Below are 19,700 nucleotides of genomic sequence, written 5' to 3' on the forward strand. Positions count from 1 at the left end.
GAAAGATTGTACTATTTCACCGATCATAACGTCTCAATTAATTCACCAAAAATCACCACCGAAGCATACATATCTTAGGTTTCCAGAACATATTTTATCTTATTTTTATTCCACATATTTTTCTTATAATGACCAAAACATTACAGCAAACTCATATCAGTCAGATTCATGCGCAACAGAATGTTATTTGCAATTCCCGTTAAACGAAAAATCCAATAAATGCAAGACCACTTGGGTTTGGTTCCTAACTCAATGAGTCAACTTCCAGAAGTGGAACCAGTCCAATTGGCCTCGTGGTTCATGAGATATAACATTTACAACTTAACCTAACAGCAGGTCTAACAGCTCAGCTTTGCACCACGTTTTTGTAAAATAATAAAAGTACACTTCTACTTGTCCAAAAATTACAAACTTATACTTCATGGAAACTAGACTCAACCTAGTTTACTGCAGTACCCACAATCTCAACCAATTTTCACGTTTACACTTCGTTACAGTCATTTAAACATCGTATACACATTCTGTCCAGAATCTGTTTACATCCAAACTCAACATAATAACAATCTATGAACTATCATGCATCCATATAACACTCTAGACTCCATAAACAATATCCATGCACATCAATTACACCTTACATACATGATTAGGGTTTTTGTTTGAACTCAAATCAAAGACACAACAATAATCATGCAACAATATCAATCTAGTTATCAATCATCATCAAATCAGTTCAAGAATCACATGAATACCATAACCCTAGAAATCGGCCATTAAGGCTTACAATTCACCCAATAAAACTAACAATTAAACATAGAGGATGCATAGAATAGTTGTTTATACCTTCCTAGCACCTTAATCTTCAATCAAACTTGAAAGATCTTGATTGTGTGTGTGTGTATATTAATCGATCTCAAGGAAGTAAAGGGAGGGGATGGCTGCCGATTTTACTAGGGGAATAGGAGTAGGAGGTTAGGGTTTAGGTTTACCATGTATTTATAAAGGAATATGTTACGCTTTGGCCCCTCAACTCCTAAGTATTACTTTTTCTAGAACATTCTATCATAACTTGCACATTAAGTTAACATTAAGTATTACTTTTTCTAGAACCTTCTATCATAACTTGCACATTAAATTAACATGACAATAATATTATCACATAACACATAATCCTAACACATAATTATCACATAATTAGTGTTTTAGTGTTTTTCGTTTATTCATCAATCGTTTGCGTTTCGGTGCAAATCCCGAAAGACTACTACACATGTAGTAAGTGTTAAGCGTCATTTAAACCCTAGTTTAAATGTAATGAGGTTTGCGTTTAGATTCAATAAATCTAAAGTTTGAATTGACGGAGTTGCGTTAACGGAGTTAACCTGAAATTGACGATTGTCACATCATTCCCATGTTAAAGAATTTTCGTCCCGAAAATTTGAGTCAAGTCGTGATGAGTGTCTGAAAAAAAGTAAGAAAATTTTCAGTTTGTCATATCATCCCCTAGTAGAAAAAAAATTTCGTCCCGAAATTTAATTCATACTTCCGGTGATTTCTGACGGCTTGCCGGGTTTCGCGGTTTTCTGTGTTTGGTCAGCCCTTCAAAAAGGTGAGGATACTTTTTCATCATTTGATTCTCGCGTTCCCACGTGAACTCCGGTCCACGTCTCGAGTTCCAATGAACTTTAACAATTGGAATTTTGCTGTGCTTGAGCGTTTTGGTTTCCCAATCCAAAACCTCAACTGGTTCTTCAATGAAGCGTAACTGTTCATCAACTTGCAGTTCCTTCAAAGGGACTACTTGAGTTTAATCGGATAAGCATTTCTTTAAATTCGATACGTGAAAAACGTTGTGTACACCGCTGAGTTCTGCTGGTAAGTCTAGTCGGTACGCCACTGGACAAATGCGTTCCGTTATCCGATAAGGACCAACATATCGTGGGTTGAGTTTGTTTCGCTTTCCAAAGCGAACCACACCTTTCCAAGGTGAGACTTTGAGTAACACTCGATTGTTTACTTGAAATTCGAGAGGTTTTCGGCGCTTGTCAGCGTAACTCTTTTGGCGATCACGTGCTGCTGCCATGCGGTTTCGGATTTGAACAATCTTTTCCGAAGTTTCGAGTACCAGTTCTGGACCAGTGATTTGGCTGTCACCCACCTCTGCCCAGCAGAGCGGTGATCGACACTTCCGTCCGTATAGTGCTTCAAACGGTGCTGCGTTAATACTTGCGTGGTAGCTGTTATTGTACGAAAACTCTACCAAGGGTAAGTGGGGTTCCCAACTTCTTCCGAAATCCAAAACGCATGCACGCAACATATCCTCCAGGGTCTGAATAGTTCGTTCACTTTGCCCATCCGTCTGAGGATGGTATGTTGTACTCATATCGAGACGGGTGCCCAGTGCGCTTTGCAGCGACTTCCAAAAGTGCGAAGTGAAACGAGAATCTCGATCGGAAATGATCGAGACAGGCACTCCGTGTCTCGACACTACTTCCTTCATGTAAACACGAGTCAGTCTTTCCATTTTGTCTGTTTCCTTAATTGCTAGGAAGTGTGCCGATTTAGTCAACCGGTCAACGATCACCCAGATGGTATCGCATCCCGTCGGTGTCTTAGGCAAACCCGTAATAAAATCCATTGAGATGTGTTCCCATTTCCACATTGGGAGTTCCGGTTGTTGTAGTAGACCAGATGTTTTCTGGTATTCTATCTTGACTCTGGCACAAGTCAAGCATTTGCTCACGTAGGTGGCAATGTCGGCTTTCATGTTCGGCCACCAGTAAAGTGCCTTTAAATCATGATACATTTTATCTGAGCCAGGGTGGATAGAATATCGGGACTTGTGAGCTTCGTCCATCACTAGAGTTCTCAACTCTCCGTATCGTGGAACCCAAATCCGGTTCTCAAAATATCGGACCCCGTCCGATCTGGTTTCAAGTTGCTTGTTCATGCCCCGCATGAGTTCCGATGGAAGATTATCATCTTTCAAAGCTTCAAGTTGCACATCGCGAATCTGATCGGGTAAGCTGGCATGAATCGTGAGTTGCAATGCTCTCACCCGTCTGGGTTTATCTGTTTCTTTTCTGCTGAGGGCGTCGGCCACCACATTGGCCTTGCCAGGGTGGTACTTGATGGCACAATCATAATCATTGAGCAGCTCGACCCAACGACGCTGTCGCATGTTCAGCTCCTTCTGATCGTAGATATGTTGGAGACTCTTGTGGTCGGTGTAAATGGTAAACTTGATACCGTACAAGTAATGCCTCCATATCTTAAGAGCAAACACCACAGCTCCAAGTTCCAAATCATGGGTCGTGTAGTTCTTCTCGTGAACCCGTAGTTGTCTAGAGGCGTAGGCTATAACCTTCTCGAGTTGCATCAGCACACAACCGAGACCTTGTATAGATGCGTCACAGTGTACCTCAAAATTTTCCGTTCCCTCGGGGAGGGCTAAAATAGGGGCGCTACAAAGCTTGGTTTTCAACAGTTGAAAAGCGGATTCTTGCGCGTCACCCCAATTGTACTTAGTGCCCTTGTGAGTCAAAGCGGTGAGGGGTTGAGCAATCTTTGAAAATTCCTCGATGAAACGCCGGTAGTAGCCGGCCAGTCCTAGGAATTGTCGCACCTCAGTCGGAGTCTTAGGTGCTTCCCAGTTTTTGATGGCCTCTACCTTACCGGGATCGACATGGATACCATTCTCGTTGATCACATGTCCTAAAAAGTGAACCTCGCGAAGCCAAAATTCACATTTCGAGAGTTTAGCATACAGTTGTTCCTTCTTCAATAGTTCCAGAATTACCCTTAAGTGCTCTTCGTGGTCAGTCTCGTTCTTGGAGTAGACGAGAATATCATCGATGAAAACAATCACAAACTTGTCGAGGTACGCCTTGCATACTCGATTCATGAGATCCATAAATACGGCTGGCGCGTTGGTTAGGCCAAAAGGCATAACCGAAAACTCGTAGTGACCATACCGTGTTCTGAAAGCCGTCTTTGAGATATCTTCTTCGCGCACTCTCAGCTGGTGGTAACCGGATCGTAGATCAATCTTCGAGTAGTAACTCGATCCTTGAAGCTGGTCAAACAAATCATCAATTCGGGGTAAAGGATAACGGTTCTTGACCGTCACCTTGTTCAACTCCCGGTAGTCGATGCACATTCGGAAAGTCCCGTCTTTCTTTCGGACAAACAAGACAGGGGCTCCCCATGGCGATGAGCTGGGTCGGATAAAACCCTTATCCAACAAATCTTGCAACTGAGTGGACAACTCCTGAAGTTCCGTCGGTGCGAGCCGATACGGGGCTCGTGCTATGGGTGCTGCACCGGGTGTCAACTCGATTTGGAATTCGACTTGACGAATAGGAGGGAGTCCGGGCAAATCCTCTGGGAAAACTTCCGGAAAGTCTCGCACAACCGGTATGTCTTCAATTCGTTTCTCCTCCGCGGGTTTCTCAACAATCTGCGCCAAAATTGCCGGATGACCCTTTCGTAGATACTTCTGTGCCTTCAAAAGGGTAATGACGCTGGTGGTCATGCCGCTTCTCTCGCCTCGGACCGAAATGATCTCGCCGGAAGGGGTGGTAATATGGACTATCTTATCATGGCATATAATCTCCGCTCGGTTCTCGGATAACCAGTCCATGCCGACAACGACATCGAAACTACTAAGCGTAAAAGGAATAAGGTCGATATCAAAGACATGACCTGACAGTTTCAACTTACATCCCGCAGGTATATGAGTTGTTACTACAGTTTTACCGTTAGCTAATTCGACAGGAAACTTAGCGTCTAACGGGGTTGGAGTAAGGTCTAAAAGTTGGCTAAAGGCTTTCGACACAAAACTCCTATCAGCTCCAGTGTCAAATAAAACAGAAGCAAAACAATCGTTTACAGGGAACTTACCAGACACCACATGCGGATCATTGCGGGCTTGACCCGATCCAATCACAAATGCTCTTCCTTTGCCATTGCCTCCACCATTACTGCCACTTCCATTACCCCCGTTATTGTCATTCTATTTCAGCTTGGGGCAATCCTTCCGGAAATGACCTTCCTGCCCACATTCAAAGCATCCCTTAGTTGTCATCGGTGGCTTAGGAGCACCCTTTGCCGCAAGGTCTCCTCTACATTCTTTCGCTTGGTGACCTATCTTTCCGCATCTTTGACACTTGACACGGTCACACTGGCCAACATGATGATAGTTGCACCTGTTGCACTTTGGATATTTCCCAGCATATCCGCTCGAAACCTGCCCGTTATCGTTGTTGTTGTTGTTGTGATTTTGAGTGTTAAAGCTCCGAGTAAATTCGGGCTTACGGTAGTGGTGTTGCGGTGGGAGGTTCGAGGATGAAGATCTGGTGTTGTCAAACTTTCTCTTCCCGCTGTTCGGGTTGCTGTTGCTGTTACTGTTGCTGACGTGGTCATTACTCGGGTTGTCACGGGCTTTAGTGGTCGAACCCCTAGGTGGTAACGCACCTTGGGTCACAGCCTGATCCGTCAGTTTGTGAGCTAAACGGATCGCTTGTTGGATCGTGGCTGGCCTGGAAGACGTCACCATGCCCTGAATCTGCGGTGCTAATCCATCAATGTACATTTCTATCCTCTTGCTCGGCGGATCCACCATCCGCGGACACATCACAGCCAACTCGTGCGAACGGGTAGTGTAGGCTTCGATTTCCGAACCCACCATCTTCAGCGACCAAAATTCTGACTCAAATTTTGAAATTTCTTCTCTCGGACAATACTCCTCTCGCATCATGTTTTTGAACTCCTCCCAGTTCATCGCGTTAGCCAGTTCCAATCCAAGAATTTGCACATCTGCACATCGTCTGGGGACACCTCTGAGTGTGCCTCTGGCTCAGCCGGTTCTTCCTCCGGTTCCTCTTCGGGTTCCTCCTCGGGATCTTCCTCAGGTTCCTCCTCAGGCTCTTCTTCGGGATCTGCCTCAGGCTCGGCCTCAGGCTCTGCCTCAGGTTCGGCTGCGTTCTGAGCAATTTGCATTTGTAAGACATCGCAACGCTCTCGAGCTATCTCAGTTCGGGTCCTTGCTTCTTGGAGTTGCTCTTGCAAGTCTATCATCTCGGCTTGCATCTTCATCATAACCTTCGTTTGCTGATCACTAGCCTCTCGCATTTCCTTCATTGCCGTTGCCATGCGGGCAATCTCCTCCTTAGTCTCGGTTCCGTCTTTTAACATTCTGGAAACGTTCTCCCTCGTATAGCGCATGTAACCCACGTCACGCTCCAAGTATGAGACAACAGCTGCGAGAACTCTCTCTTACAGGTTCGGTTATGGGTGGTAGGGTGTTGGGATAAGCAGGGTGGTTCGGGTGAGGCAACGGGGGAACTTGTTCGCGATAGACCATACGTCTGATCATGTTAGGGTACCAATCCCAGCTAACGTCGTTTTCGTAAATGCCTCCGGATAGGCGGTACCTCTTCGGTGCGGGAGCTTCGAGTTCCGGGACTACTCGGGGTGGCGATGCGGTAGGTATCTACGGTTCTTTCCCGTGAGCATGAGTCATCGGATCGGATGATGATGATGATGATGGCGGCGTCGACATTCCTTCAGGTAAGCCGTGTATGCGCGCGCGTATGAGTGAAAGAGGTAAAGAGATAAGATTACAAGACTACACAAACCTATGCAGTGCGTATCATTATAACTAATGGGTCGTCGCGGTTATAGTCTAGTATGCATGCAGCTTCTAGTTCGCTATAACCAATGGCTCTGATACCAATCTGTCACACCCTCAAAATCCACTAACGGAGTTTTACCGTCAGAGGGTGTGAACTGGCAGGATCGGAATCATCAGTTATAATCAAACCATAAAAACGTTTAAATGCAAATAAGTGCGGAAGCGTAAAAACCTTAATTCAAAAGCTGCGTCACGCAGGACGACTTAAGACCAAAGATAACTGTTAAAAATAAGTTTGCAGAATAAAAGTGTTTTCACTTAATGCATGCTCCTAAACCGCGCGCCCGCCTCGGCTACCTGAGAATAACATACTAAAAGTGTCAACACAAGGTTGGTGAGTTCACAAGTTATATAAGATAAATCGTTTAGCGTTTTGCGTAACCTCGTTACGGCGTTTCAGTGTTGCGTAACCACGTTACGGCGTTTAAGTGTTGCGTAACCACGTTACGGCGTTTAAGTGTTGCGTAACCACGTTACGGCGTTTAAGTGTTTTGCATTACCAGATAGTGTTACGTCAAATTATATATCGATAGGTAGCTAATCTATACAACAAGTATCGCTAAGTGGTTCGAGACCGAAGCTGACTGTTTATCAAGTGCCCGTCACCAGGTCAACCCAGACCATGGTAAGTGTTAGCCAAAATTACACCCACTCAACCTCCAGTTGAGCTTAGCGTCGGGTGGGGTTTGTCAAACCCAGTAGTACTACTCAACAGTGACTCGCTATTCCAAATATTAACCGGTTCGATGTGTGGGACTTCAAATGTTACGTTTGCCGCTTAGCCTTTACAAGTGATATATAATTTATAACAAAATCTTAAATATGCGTTTATCTCAGAAAATGCGTTTATCGGAGTATGTTATCTCCCCCAAGTGAAAAACGTTTGAAAACAGTTCAAAGAGCGGGGTAAGTGAAACTCACTGTTTGCGAAGAATATCCCGATATAGATCACCAAGTGATGCGCGTCGTAGAAACTCTCTAGCGTTCTAAATAACAAAGAGATTTTCTAAGTATCGGTACGTTTAACGAGTCTCTAAACTCGGCACATAATACCTATGCACGTAACAGATTTCGTGTTTCGTTTGTGAATCGTGTGTGACTTAAACAAGTACAATTGTGATACGATACATGAGTGAGCAATTACTTTCGTGTCACGTACTAATAACATACTTTACTAGCAATTATCCCCGTAAGGGCATTTTGGTCAACAAACAAAATTAACTAACCATTATTCCCCATAAGGGCAATTTGGTCAATTCATGGCAATCAATTAGCAACTATTCCCCGCAAGGGTATTTTGGTCAAAACATAACAAATATATAAAAACTATCATATTTCATGCATTTTTACACAACTCAGCAGTTAGTTTCATTATGACAGAATTTCTACTTGAAAGATTGTACTATTTCACCGATCATAACGTCTCAATTAATTCACCAAAAATCACCACCGAAGCATACATATCTTAGGTTTCCAGAACATATTTTATCTTATTTTTATTCCACATATTTTTCTTATAATGACCAAAACATTACAGCAAACTCATATCAGTCAGATTCATGCGCAACAGAATGTTATTTGCAATTCCCGTTAAACGAAAAATCCAATAAATGCAAGACCACTTGGGTTTGGTTCCTAACTCAATGAGTCAACTTCCAGAAGTGGAACCAGCCCAATTGGCCTCGTGGTTCATGAGATATAACATTTACAACTTAACCTAACAGCAGGTCTAACAGCTCAGCTTTGCACCACGTTTTTGTAAAATAATAAAAGTACACTTCTACTTGTCCAAAAATTACAAACTTATACTTCATGGAAACTAGACTCAACCTAGTTTACTGCAGTACCCACAATCTCAACCAATTTTCACGTTTACACTTCGTTACAGTCATTTAAACATCGTATACACATTCTGTCCAGAATCTGTTTACATCCAAACTCAACATAATAACAATCTATGAACTATCATGCATCCATATAACACTCTAGACTCCATAAACAATATCCATGCACATCAATTACACCTTACATACATGATTAGGGTTTTTGTTTGAACTCAAATCAAAGACACAACAATAATCATGCAACAATATCAATCTAGTTATCAATCATCATCAAATCAGTTCAAGAATCACATGAATACCATAACCCTAGAAATCGGCCATTAAGGCTTACAATTCACCCAATAAAACTAACAATTAAACATAGAGGATGCATAGAATAGTTGTTTATACCTTCCTAGCACCTTAATCTTCAATCAAACTTGAAAGATCTTGATTGTGTGTGTGTGTATATTAATCGATCTCAAGGAAGTAAAGGGAGGGGATGGCTGCCGATTTTACTAGGGGAATAGGAGTAGGAGGTTAGGGTTTAGGTTTACCATGTATTTATAAAGGAATATGTTACGCTTTGGCCCCTCAACTCCTAAGTATTACTTTTTCTAGAACATTCTATCATAACTTGCACATTAAGTTAACATTAAGTATTACTTTTTCTAGAACCTTCTATCATAACTTGCACATTAAATTAACATGACAATAATATTATCACATAACACATAATCCTAACACATAATTATCACATAATTAGTGTTTTAGTGTTTTTCGTTTATTCATCAATCGTTTGCGTTTCGGTGCAAATCCCGAAAGACTACTACACATGTAGTAAGTGTTAAGCGTCATTTAAACCCTAGTTTAAATGTAATGAGGTTTGCGTTTAGATTCAATAAATCTAAAGTTTGAATTGACGGAGTTGCGTTAACGGAGTTAACCTGAAATTGACGATTGTCACACTGTTGCAGCCGGCCACACCTCCTTGGAAACCTACCTTCGGCTATAAATACCACAAATGGTATGACCATCATTTCATCATCTTATATCATCATATTATACCTGATATCTGCTCTAGTAATCTCTTAATATACATTTATATTTAAAGAGCAATCTAGTCTGATTCTCACGCCGGAGGGTGGTCACAAGGAGGAACCCCCCCCCCTTCTCAGTGACAAGCTCACGGTGTCTATTTTGCAGGTTATCAGAAGAACCATCTTCTCAGGGTCTAACCCCTCGTGGGAAACATCTATCTAACCCCCAGGTTACCAGTAATCTGCCCGGGGTCCGGTTAGTGTTTCTTCAGAAGGGTATAAAATAAAATAAAAATCTAAAATTCAACAAATAAACATGCTATAAATGTTATAATTGGTTTATAATTAAGTCATAACATTTATTTACATATGCAATACTAGAAAACAATAACCCTAACATATAGATGATGTATATATTCATGTTCAACACATTGGTTATCCGATCAAATAGTCGCTAGTGTTGAAGAAATGTTCCATTTCACCAAAGTCTGGTTGGTCAAATGTGAACAATGGAGTAGAGGTTGTATAATTCGTCCCCCACCTGTGCACGTTAGCATTGTCGAGTTGTGGATCGCTAAAATGAGCCTCGGTTTTGCATTGCTTAACACCATGGGTAGGGGTAGGGGTCTGATTTTGAGGGACTAAGGGTTTAACCATGGTTGGGTTAGGGGTAGTATGTTGGGTTGGGAATGTTGGTTGGTTTATAAGTGATTTAAGGTCTTGATCATGATTGTTGTCACAAAATAAAATTGGGTTTTGGAGTGGTGGTGGTGGTGGTGGAGGATTATGGTGGTGCATCATGGGTGTTGTAAAGGGCATTTTGGTAATTTCAATAGAGGGTGATGGTTCTAGTGTTGTTTGGTGGTGTTTAATATGACTATTAGATTTCTTTTCGCCTAGTTTGTGATATATTCTACAAATCACCCATTCATCCTGCAAAATCATTATACCAATAATCCGATATGAATATTATACAAATCTGTGCCAATGAGTAGGTACGCCAAAAGTTATACGAATAATAAAATACTCGTTGTTTAGATAAAATGACAATGCCCGGGCGAGGAAAAAAATCATAATTTATATTTTTTTATATTGACGTCTAATCTATCCAATTAAACTAAAGTCATTTAAAATGCATACTGTAAAATTCGAACCCTCGCGATTTTTGTTGAAAAAATAGTTATGAATGTATAACATTGCCTTCAAAAAAATAAAATCTATAACCTTGACTTGTTTTTCTTAAGAGAAAAATAGAAGGTAATTCCTAACTGTTTTTTATATAACAATAAAAAGCTAATCTCACCTATACATACACTACAAATAATATCCTCCTATATTGAAAAAAAATACAGTCAGCAAGACAACGACATTGGAAGGCCAAAGGTGAAAATAATGAAATGACAAATTAGTCCTATCAAAAAGTCAATCAAGTTGGATAGAAAAAAGTCAACCTAAAGAAAACAACAAGAAAAATGCATATAAAGGTTGTACTATTTAAACAGTCAAGAGCATAAAGTGGTTGTACCTTACACGTGTGTCGATAAGAAAAATCTCCATCAAGCCGGTACTCGTGCATAACCCATTTGGTTTTTTCCCCATGTGGGGCCCGACCCTTATAAAACACAAGGGTCTTTTTCATACCCAAAATGGTCCGACCCGACCCGCTACTGTAAACCTCCCGATCCTTGCCCGTGGCTTTCCAGTAACCCGACCCAGTGGCACGGTTCGTCCTCAAACCGGTCGGGTATTTTCTCTCTCTCAAGCTATAGAAATACCACTCTCTTTCTCCCATCTTTGCAACTTCTACACAAAACGTATAATTAATAATTAGTTAGCATTATAGTCTTGTGCATGAACCCGAACATGAGATGCATATATATAATCACGGGCTGACCCAGACATAACCCGTTTTGACCTGAAAGTTTTTTTTTTATTTTTCTCTATTATTTCACATATTAATAAGTTAGTGTACATTTTTAAAGGAAAAAAAAGTACAAAAGTTGTATGAAAGAATTATGTTTTAATTATGAAGTATTAAATTTTACCGTAAGATACCCAAAACAATTCAATTTATACATAATATATATTTTTAAAAAATAAAGTAAAAATCAAATTGGTTAAACAGGTCGGCCGTGAACCTATCGAGTTTGGCCCTAGCAAACCCGTTTAGCTAAAGGGCGTGACACGAAACTAACTCGAAACAGTTATATTGTATGCATCGATAGTACAAGCAATGTCCAAAGGGCATAGAAGAACAACCCATCTTTCTTTATTTATTTTCTTTTCTTTAATAGTATAAAAATACATACAATGATAGAAATCAATTTAGGCTTTAAGCACATATGGTTGTACATTAAGTGAGAAACTTAAATCAGTTGCATTATTGGTTTGTACCGTACTAAAATTATTCAACAATGAATGCACTTTTCGTTTTTAATGGCTCATGAATGCATGGTACTTGTTTACAAGTCTATTTACACAAGGTACAAAGGGGTAAAGCAGGGATCAGAAGAGTACATCAGGTCCTCATTAGTGTAAGTATAGAAAAAGATTGTCAGAAAATGAATTTAGATAGATTTTCTGAGCCAAAAAATTATTAAAAATCTTGAAGCAAGTTGTAGCAAATAATTAACCATGGGGGTAAATTATGGGCCTCAAAAGATGTCAGAGGGTCATTTGTTACTTTGTTGTTTGATAGACATTAGAGATGGCCAAAAAAACCGGTTGGGGAACCGGTTTACCGGTTTAAACCGGAAACCGGTTTTTACGAAAACCGGTTTTTTAAAAACCGGTTTGACCGGTTTAGAAACCGCCGGTTCGTCTTTCGGTTACAAGTTCTAGATCCAAAACCGGTTAACGAACCGGTTAATGGAAAAACCGGTTTTTTTTATTAACCGGTTATGGAAAAACCGGTTTTTTTTTATTAACCGGTTATGGAAAAACCGGTTAACCGGTTTATAAAAAAACCGGTTTATAACGGCTATATGACCGTTTTTTTTGTTTTTGGACCGTTTTTTTTTTTTTTTACCATTTTACCCCCACAAACATCTATATATAGTTTAGGTTGGGTATTGGTTAGATCACACTCGATTATACAACTCCAAACGCTCTAAACGTTTATTTCATACGCGATTATTTTGTTATCTCACGCTCAATTATACCACATTACCACTCCATACGCTCTTATTTCGTAGTCGTTTATTTCATACTCGAGTATACCACTCTTATTTCGTAGTCGATTATCATGGCCTCCCAAAGTGCTGCTTCATCCGTCAACATGGGTGCCTCGAACACGGGAGAAACGGTCGTTCGGGTCATCCCCACGAAACGAAACCATGATGTTTGGCAACATTTCGACCTATGCGAAATGTCTAACGGTAGCCAAAAAGCTCGATGCAAACATTGTTTGAAGTTTTATGGCAAAGATGCAAACTCCACTTAAAAAGCGCATGTACAAAGGCCCTTTTGCAAGGCCTTGAAGGACGAATCGGGAAGTAGTTCGCAGCCGGAGATGACGAATCAAGGAGCGGTGTTTACGTACGACGTTGAAGCGGTACGTCAACAGTTTTCAAACTTTGTGATTCAACAAACACTTCCTTTCAACCACTTCGACAATCCTCAATTCACGGAGATGATGCAAAACTATGTTCAACCACGCTACCAACACGTAAGTCGTTCGACCCTTAGAAGAGATTGTCTTAAAGCATGGAAAAACGCTAAATCCGAACTAATTTCATACTTTTCAAACTTACAAACTGGTGTAAACTTAACAACGGATGTGTGGTCGGTACCTCATGGTTCGCCCGACTCATACATTTGTGTGACGGCTCATTGGGTTGACCCCGAGTCGTGGCAAATGATGAAACGAACCGTTGCGTTTCAATTGTTTGATTACCCGCACACGGGTAGAAATATTTTTCAAATATTGGATAAAGTCATTCGACAATACAAGATTGAACATAAAATCTTTTCAATTTCGTTTGATAACGCGTCCAACAATACGGCCGCGGTTGGCCATTTAAAATTAAAGTATAAACCTATTTGTGATGGAGCGTTTTTTCATAGCCGATGCATTGCACATATTATCAACTTGGCCGTGCAAGATGGGTTAAACGTGATCGAAACGCAAAGAAACAATTTTAAAAGAATGTTACGAGATGTTTTTAGCAACAATAAAACATTTTCTTGATACAAAAAATTTTGTGTAGAAGCTAATTGTCAATGGTTGGGGCCAAATTGGGATTGTCCAACAAGATGGAACTCGACTTGTAATATGTTTGAGAAAGCCATCCAACAAAAAGAATCATTAATTGCGTTTCATCAAATTTTGTCAAGTAGGGGTAAATGTGCACCGTACGATCCTAGAAACTGGTTATTGATTGAGATCGTTACGGAGGTCCTTCAAATTTTTAAATCTTGCACAACTAGTTTATCCGGGGTTTACTATCCAACAAGCCCCATTGCTTTACCAAAAATTGCTGTCATGTGCACAAAGTTGAGTGAACTTCATTGTAGGGGTGCACCTTATTTTGATATGGGTGTAAAAATGAAAGAAAAATTTAGAAAATATTTTCAAGAACTACCCGCTGTTTTGACATGTGCTGCTGCGTTAAACCCTTGCATCAATGTTGGTGGTGTTGAAGCTTTAATAGAAAAAATTTGTGATGAGCTAGGGTTAAACGACGATCAAAACCCCTATTATAGCCAAACTTTAAAGAATGCTTTCAACACCACCTTGTCAAACATGTATGATGTCTACCTTACAAAATACGGGTCGTCTTCCCAAATTCATGACTCGTTAAGAGCTGTTGCCCAATCCCAATCCCAAACCGACCTTGAAATGGGGATGTACTACATGATTTGGGAAGACGCCGGTAAACGTCAAAAGGTAAACACCCCAAGCAGTGAACTTGGAAGGTATGGTGGTACCAACTTTGTGAAACACATGACTCCGGATGAATTTAGAAGTCTTGATTTGCTGGCTTGGTGGAGATGTAAGGAGGATGAGTTTCCGATCCTCGCCGCCATGGCCAAAGATTTACTAACGGTCCAAGCTTCCACGGTAGCTTCGGAGTCTGCTTTTTCTGTTTCTGGCAGGGTTATATCGATTAGGAGGACTCGACTCACTGCACCAGCTATAGAGATGTCGATTTGCTACAAGGATTACTTGGACTCTTTAGATAGGGCACAACATCAACGCTCACTCGAGGGGGAAATGGAGTATGAAGCGGGCTTGTATGAAGACGAGGTCAATGAAGGACACACTCAACCAATGACCGATGAAGAAGCCGCGTACGACGATTACCTAAGAAATAGCTCGGGATCGGGTAGCGAAGAAAATTAGTTAAAGAAACAGCAAACATGGAGGCAAATCATGAGTAAGAAACAGCAAGTTGTTCATGTAATCGTGTCTAAGCTTTCTTTTTCCTAATATGTGCTCTTATTTACTTGTTGATTTGGATTTTTCTAATTTAGTTAAAGAAACAGCAAACATGGAGGCAAATCATGAACAAACTGCGATTGGGAACAACAGGAGCATCTGCTAGTTCACGATTTAATGTTTGTATTTTTGAGTTAAATAATGAACAACAGTTCTTGGCAGAGATTTCTTCAGTGTTAATGATTTAATGTTTGTATTTTTGAGTTACGAATATGCGATAACGATTTAATGTTTGTATTTTTAATGTAAAAACTATAAATGAAAGTTATGTGTTTTTAATCTTTGGTTTGTTGAAAACACATTCACCAACACACACTCATACTCATCTTCCAAGCAAAGAACCCTAACAACGAAAGCAAAGAATGGCTTCGGTCAGTCCGTTTTGCCTTGTAGTTACCGGTTTGCCTTGTAGTTACCGGTTTGTTTATACTGTGAAAAAATAATGGTTTTCATTAAGTACAAAATATAAAAAACAAATATTCGTATTTGAAACCGCGAAATTTAAAAAAAAAAAAAAAAAACCGGTTAACCTAAAAACCGGTTATTAAAAAACCGGTTAATAAAAAAACCGGTTTATTAACCGGTTCTAACCGGTTAGACCGGTTAGGGTTTTGACAGAAAAAAACCGGTTATTAACCGGTCCGGTTATTAACCGAACCGGTTTTTTTCCGGGCCAAAAAAAACCGGTCCGGTTAATAACCGAACCGGTTTTTTTAAAAAAACCGGTTTGTGCACCTCTAATAGACATGCATGCATTTACTACTTGTACTTTACAACTCTTTATGCATATGTGAATTTTAGTGTACGTGTGCAGTAGCGGACTCAGAATATTACCGTGTAAAGTAAATTTGCATCTTTTTGGTACTCAGGGCATATTATAAATCGATGTTTAAATTTTCGGTTTGGATGAGATCACATCATATAAACATCGATAAAGTGTTATCGTAACTGTTAAAACCAAGAGATAAAAATAAGGTTTTCAATTTTCAAATAATCCATGACCACAAAATAGTAATGTGTTTACCTAATAACCATTTAAAAAGAATAAATTAAATGCTTCATTGTATTAAGTACTTTTTTTTTCAAATTTCACATGTATAGGTTGTTTTAAGCGGTAACAACTTCATTATACTTAATACTTTCATTCATTAAAGAGTAATGTTAATATATAAATAGAAGGCCAACTGGCAGGACCGGCTCAATGAAGTTGGAAACCTAAATCGAAACAAGATTTGTTAAGTACACATAACCTATATTTTAATAAAAGTCAAACCTACCACCACTATCAATAAATTACTTTGTTTACTTTACCTATTATAATATATCTTTATATTATATTTGTTTTTCTGGAATTTAAGGTCTTAACTAAGTGTGGCCTAAAGCACTAACTTGTTTACCAGCGGGCAACAAGTTGCGTGAATAGCCAGTTTTTAGCATAGATGTGTCTATCAGTCTATGTGTTTGATAACTCAAGTGGGTGTGTGTGTGGATATATATGTGCGTATGCATATATACCTGGTAAGTCCCATGGCTCACAGCGATTAAGATCGACTTCAGCAATGTGAATGGCAGAAAAGGTAGTAGTAGAATTGAAGACTTTGGAAGCAAGATAGAAGGTGAGAAGCTCTTCATCAGTGGGATGAAACCTAAACCCTGGTGGCAGACCACCGCCATTCTCATCGGAATCTGTTAATAATCCACCACCAAGCTCACAAAGAATATCTTCTATCCTAATCATCATGAACGTGTGTGTGTGTGTGTTGAGCTTCTGAAATGTAAAGGGAATTTGGGAGGATATTAATAAATAAATCAACTCCACCTGAAAAAGGACAAAAATACAAAACAAGAAAGTGACGAGTGGGTCTATCAATCAATCCTAAATAAATTCTTTTTATAACGAAGAATTTCTTGTATTTAAGCTATCGTATTCTCTATATTTGAAAAGTCTCGTTTAATACTCTGGTCCAATATTGTTAAAATAGGTCTACGAGGCCGAGTACTCTCTGAGTGCTCGCTACAAGGTATGATGTCGATGAAAGTTTCTTTAACTCCACCTAGTTATTAAGGAACGATCATATATGGTCAACTTCAATCAGAATCATATTTATTTGGTCAACTTCGTCCGATTTTGACTTAAAAAATAAACATAATTCATATTTTGTATAAAATTTAAACATTAATATCACTGTTTTTTAACTAATGATTAGCAATTTTTTGAATAATATAGTATTTATCTTATCTATAGTTATATTCACTTATTTTGTTATAGATACTGATAAACTTTTGATATTTGACATTGAAGAGGTAGGTCCCAGCAGAGGTGGTTAGGACCCGCAAGACTCCCTTAAAAGGAGACGTCTGCGCAGTTGAACACGCAAGGCTCCTTAAACGGACGTCTGCGCAGTTGAACCCGCAGACTTCACCATAGGGACGTCTGCGCCGCGACCTACCAGACCCGCAGGACCCACCACGCTCAGAGTTGTGACGACCTCACATGCGGTACGCAAGCTGGTCCCGCAGGAAATGCCTCCCAATGGTTTCCAAGTATCCCCCTGTTCCCGCAGGCACGGATACCCGCCATTAGGGACTGGCCACCCGCGCAGCATGGCTACACGCATAAAGGCTCCAACTCGTAATAATTCAGTAGTCACCTGAAGAAGGAATGAGCAAAAGCCGGGAACATTCCCGCATAAAGGCGGGAGGGGGAAAACTCCCGCCTAAATGAGCCAGTCCGTATAATAATGGAGGATCTTTTGTGTGATACCTGACGAGGTATGGACAAAAGATCTGACCAACGATACGACAGCTCACTGACAGCAGCATGGCAGACAACACGCCACAGCACTGTGACCAATAGCCGCCGCCTGCTCACCAACTCCTGCCATACCACGTGCCTAGCCTGTAGTTGGTGGAAAAGGAAAAGTGAACAGCACGCCTGGTCACTGTCAGCCGCTGCCTATCCACCAATTACCAGCAGAGCACGTGCGTAGGCCACAGTTGGCAGAGTAGTAGGCCGGCTAAACCTCCTTGGAAACCCACCTTCGGCTATAAAAGACATCAAATGGTAATATCATTTCATCATCTAATATCTTGTATAATTTACCTGATAACTGCTCTAGTATTAATAACATACTTTTATATTCAAAGAGTAATATAGACTGATTCTCACGCCGGAGGGTGGTCACAAGGAGGAACCCCCCCCCCCCCTTTCTTAGTGACGAGCTCACGGTGTCTGTTTTGCAGGTTATCGGAAGAACCATCTTGCCGGAATTAACCCCTCGTGGGAAACGTCTATCTAACCCTCAGGTTACTCGTAATCTGTCGGGGTTCGACTGGTGTTTCTTCATTGGCGCCATCCGTGCATAAAGCTAGAACTTTATTTTTCTCCAGTTTTTTCAAAACTTCTGGAAAGATGGTTAATGATACTCCGGTCCCAAAACCGAGTAACCAAGAGACTCCGGTAATTATAACCCCAGCTATAAGGGGGGATACCGAGTACACAAACTTTACGAACACTACCCCTGCTACCCAAGCCGGGGCAAGTGAAGTAAATAATCAGACACTGGGATTCACCGATACCCAGTTAGAAGATCAACAGACGAGGCTCCCCTGCCAAACACTCGATGAGGTTAAAGCGTGGGCCGAATCACGTCAAAAAGAGTTCCAAACTGAGTTGGATGAACGTTTACGTTCACTCCAACAAGTGGAAGAATTCGAATACGACGATGATTCGGAGGAATCCGAGGAAGACGCGAACCCTCGTCATAGGGCGAAAGGGAAGCGTAAAGAAACAGATTCCCAACCAAGAAGGCGTTTTGGAGAAGCATTCAGTCCAATAAACCTGGGCAACAGCCCACGGGACTTCTCCAAAACATTCACGCCAACTGCGGCAAGGGCGGGAACGTCCAAATTCGCAAGGGACATTGCGGAAGCAATCGCCCCAAGAAGTGCCAAACAAATGTCCAACATAGGCATGTACGATGGTATTTCTGACCCTGACGATCACTTGAACAGATTCATCGCGGGGGCGACCGTCAGTAACTGGACGGAACCCACGTGGTGTTATATGTTCCAAATGACGCTGGTCGGGGCAGCTAGAGCGTGGTTCGACCGTCTGCCGGTCCACCACATCTACGATTGGGCAGACTTCCAACAGAAGTTCAGCCAACACTTTAGTCAGCAAAGAAAGTACACTGAGGAGCAGTGGACAATCCTCAAGTGCGTCCGAGAGGAGGAAGAATCTTTGCCTGACTTCATCACTCGCTTCAACTCGAAGAAGCTAAGCCTGGGCAACGTTAGCGAAGATCTCGTTCGCGCCGCTTTCATCCAGGGCGCAAACGACCCGGAACTCATCCGCACCCTGACGGGCAAAGATGGCATGCCATCCACATGGGATGCCATCATGACCGCAGCTAAACGCTTTGCGGAAACCGAGAGGCAACTGGGTAGAGATCTTCCACAGAGCACGAACCTCAACACCCAGAAGACGAGGGAAAACAACGTCCTTACCGCCCGATTAAACAAAAAGCGGAAGCTGGGCATTTGGCAGTCAAGGGTAAACTTTGACACCCCGTCCGGTTTCCAACATCGGTTGGGCGGAAGAGATAACGTGAAACCGGAGAAGAACTCCAGGTGGACGCCACTCACAAAGAGTGTGTCCGAGATATTCGCCACGGAGGAGCTCCCGTGGCCAAAGGCTCCGTTTA

The 19,700-nt window shown here is 41.2% G+C and overlaps 1 pseudogene across 1 annotated transcript; it reads right to left on the bottom strand.

The window, feature by feature from the left end:
* Positions 1-9,989: 9,989 nt before the first annotated feature.
* LOC143553200 (protein CUP-SHAPED COTYLEDON 3 pseudogene) lies at positions 9,990-16,881 on the bottom strand (annotated as a pseudogene). The gene is made up of 3 exons (XR_013138791.1): positions 16,510-16,881; positions 11,080-11,357; positions 9,990-10,487 (listed from the first exon to the last, which is right to left on the bottom strand). The product of XR_013138791.1 is annotated as a protein CUP-SHAPED COTYLEDON 3 pseudogene (transcript).
* Between the last annotated feature and the right edge of the window lie 2,819 nt (positions 16,882-19,700).

Source organism: Bidens hawaiensis, unplaced genomic scaffold (assembly GCF_021521415.1).
Source record: "Bidens hawaiensis isolate Kalapana, Puna unplaced genomic scaffold, B.hawaiensis_p1.1 tig00017157_1, whole genome shotgun sequence".
NCBI classification, from domain to species: Eukaryota; Viridiplantae; Streptophyta; class Magnoliopsida; order Asterales; family Asteraceae; genus Bidens; species Bidens hawaiensis.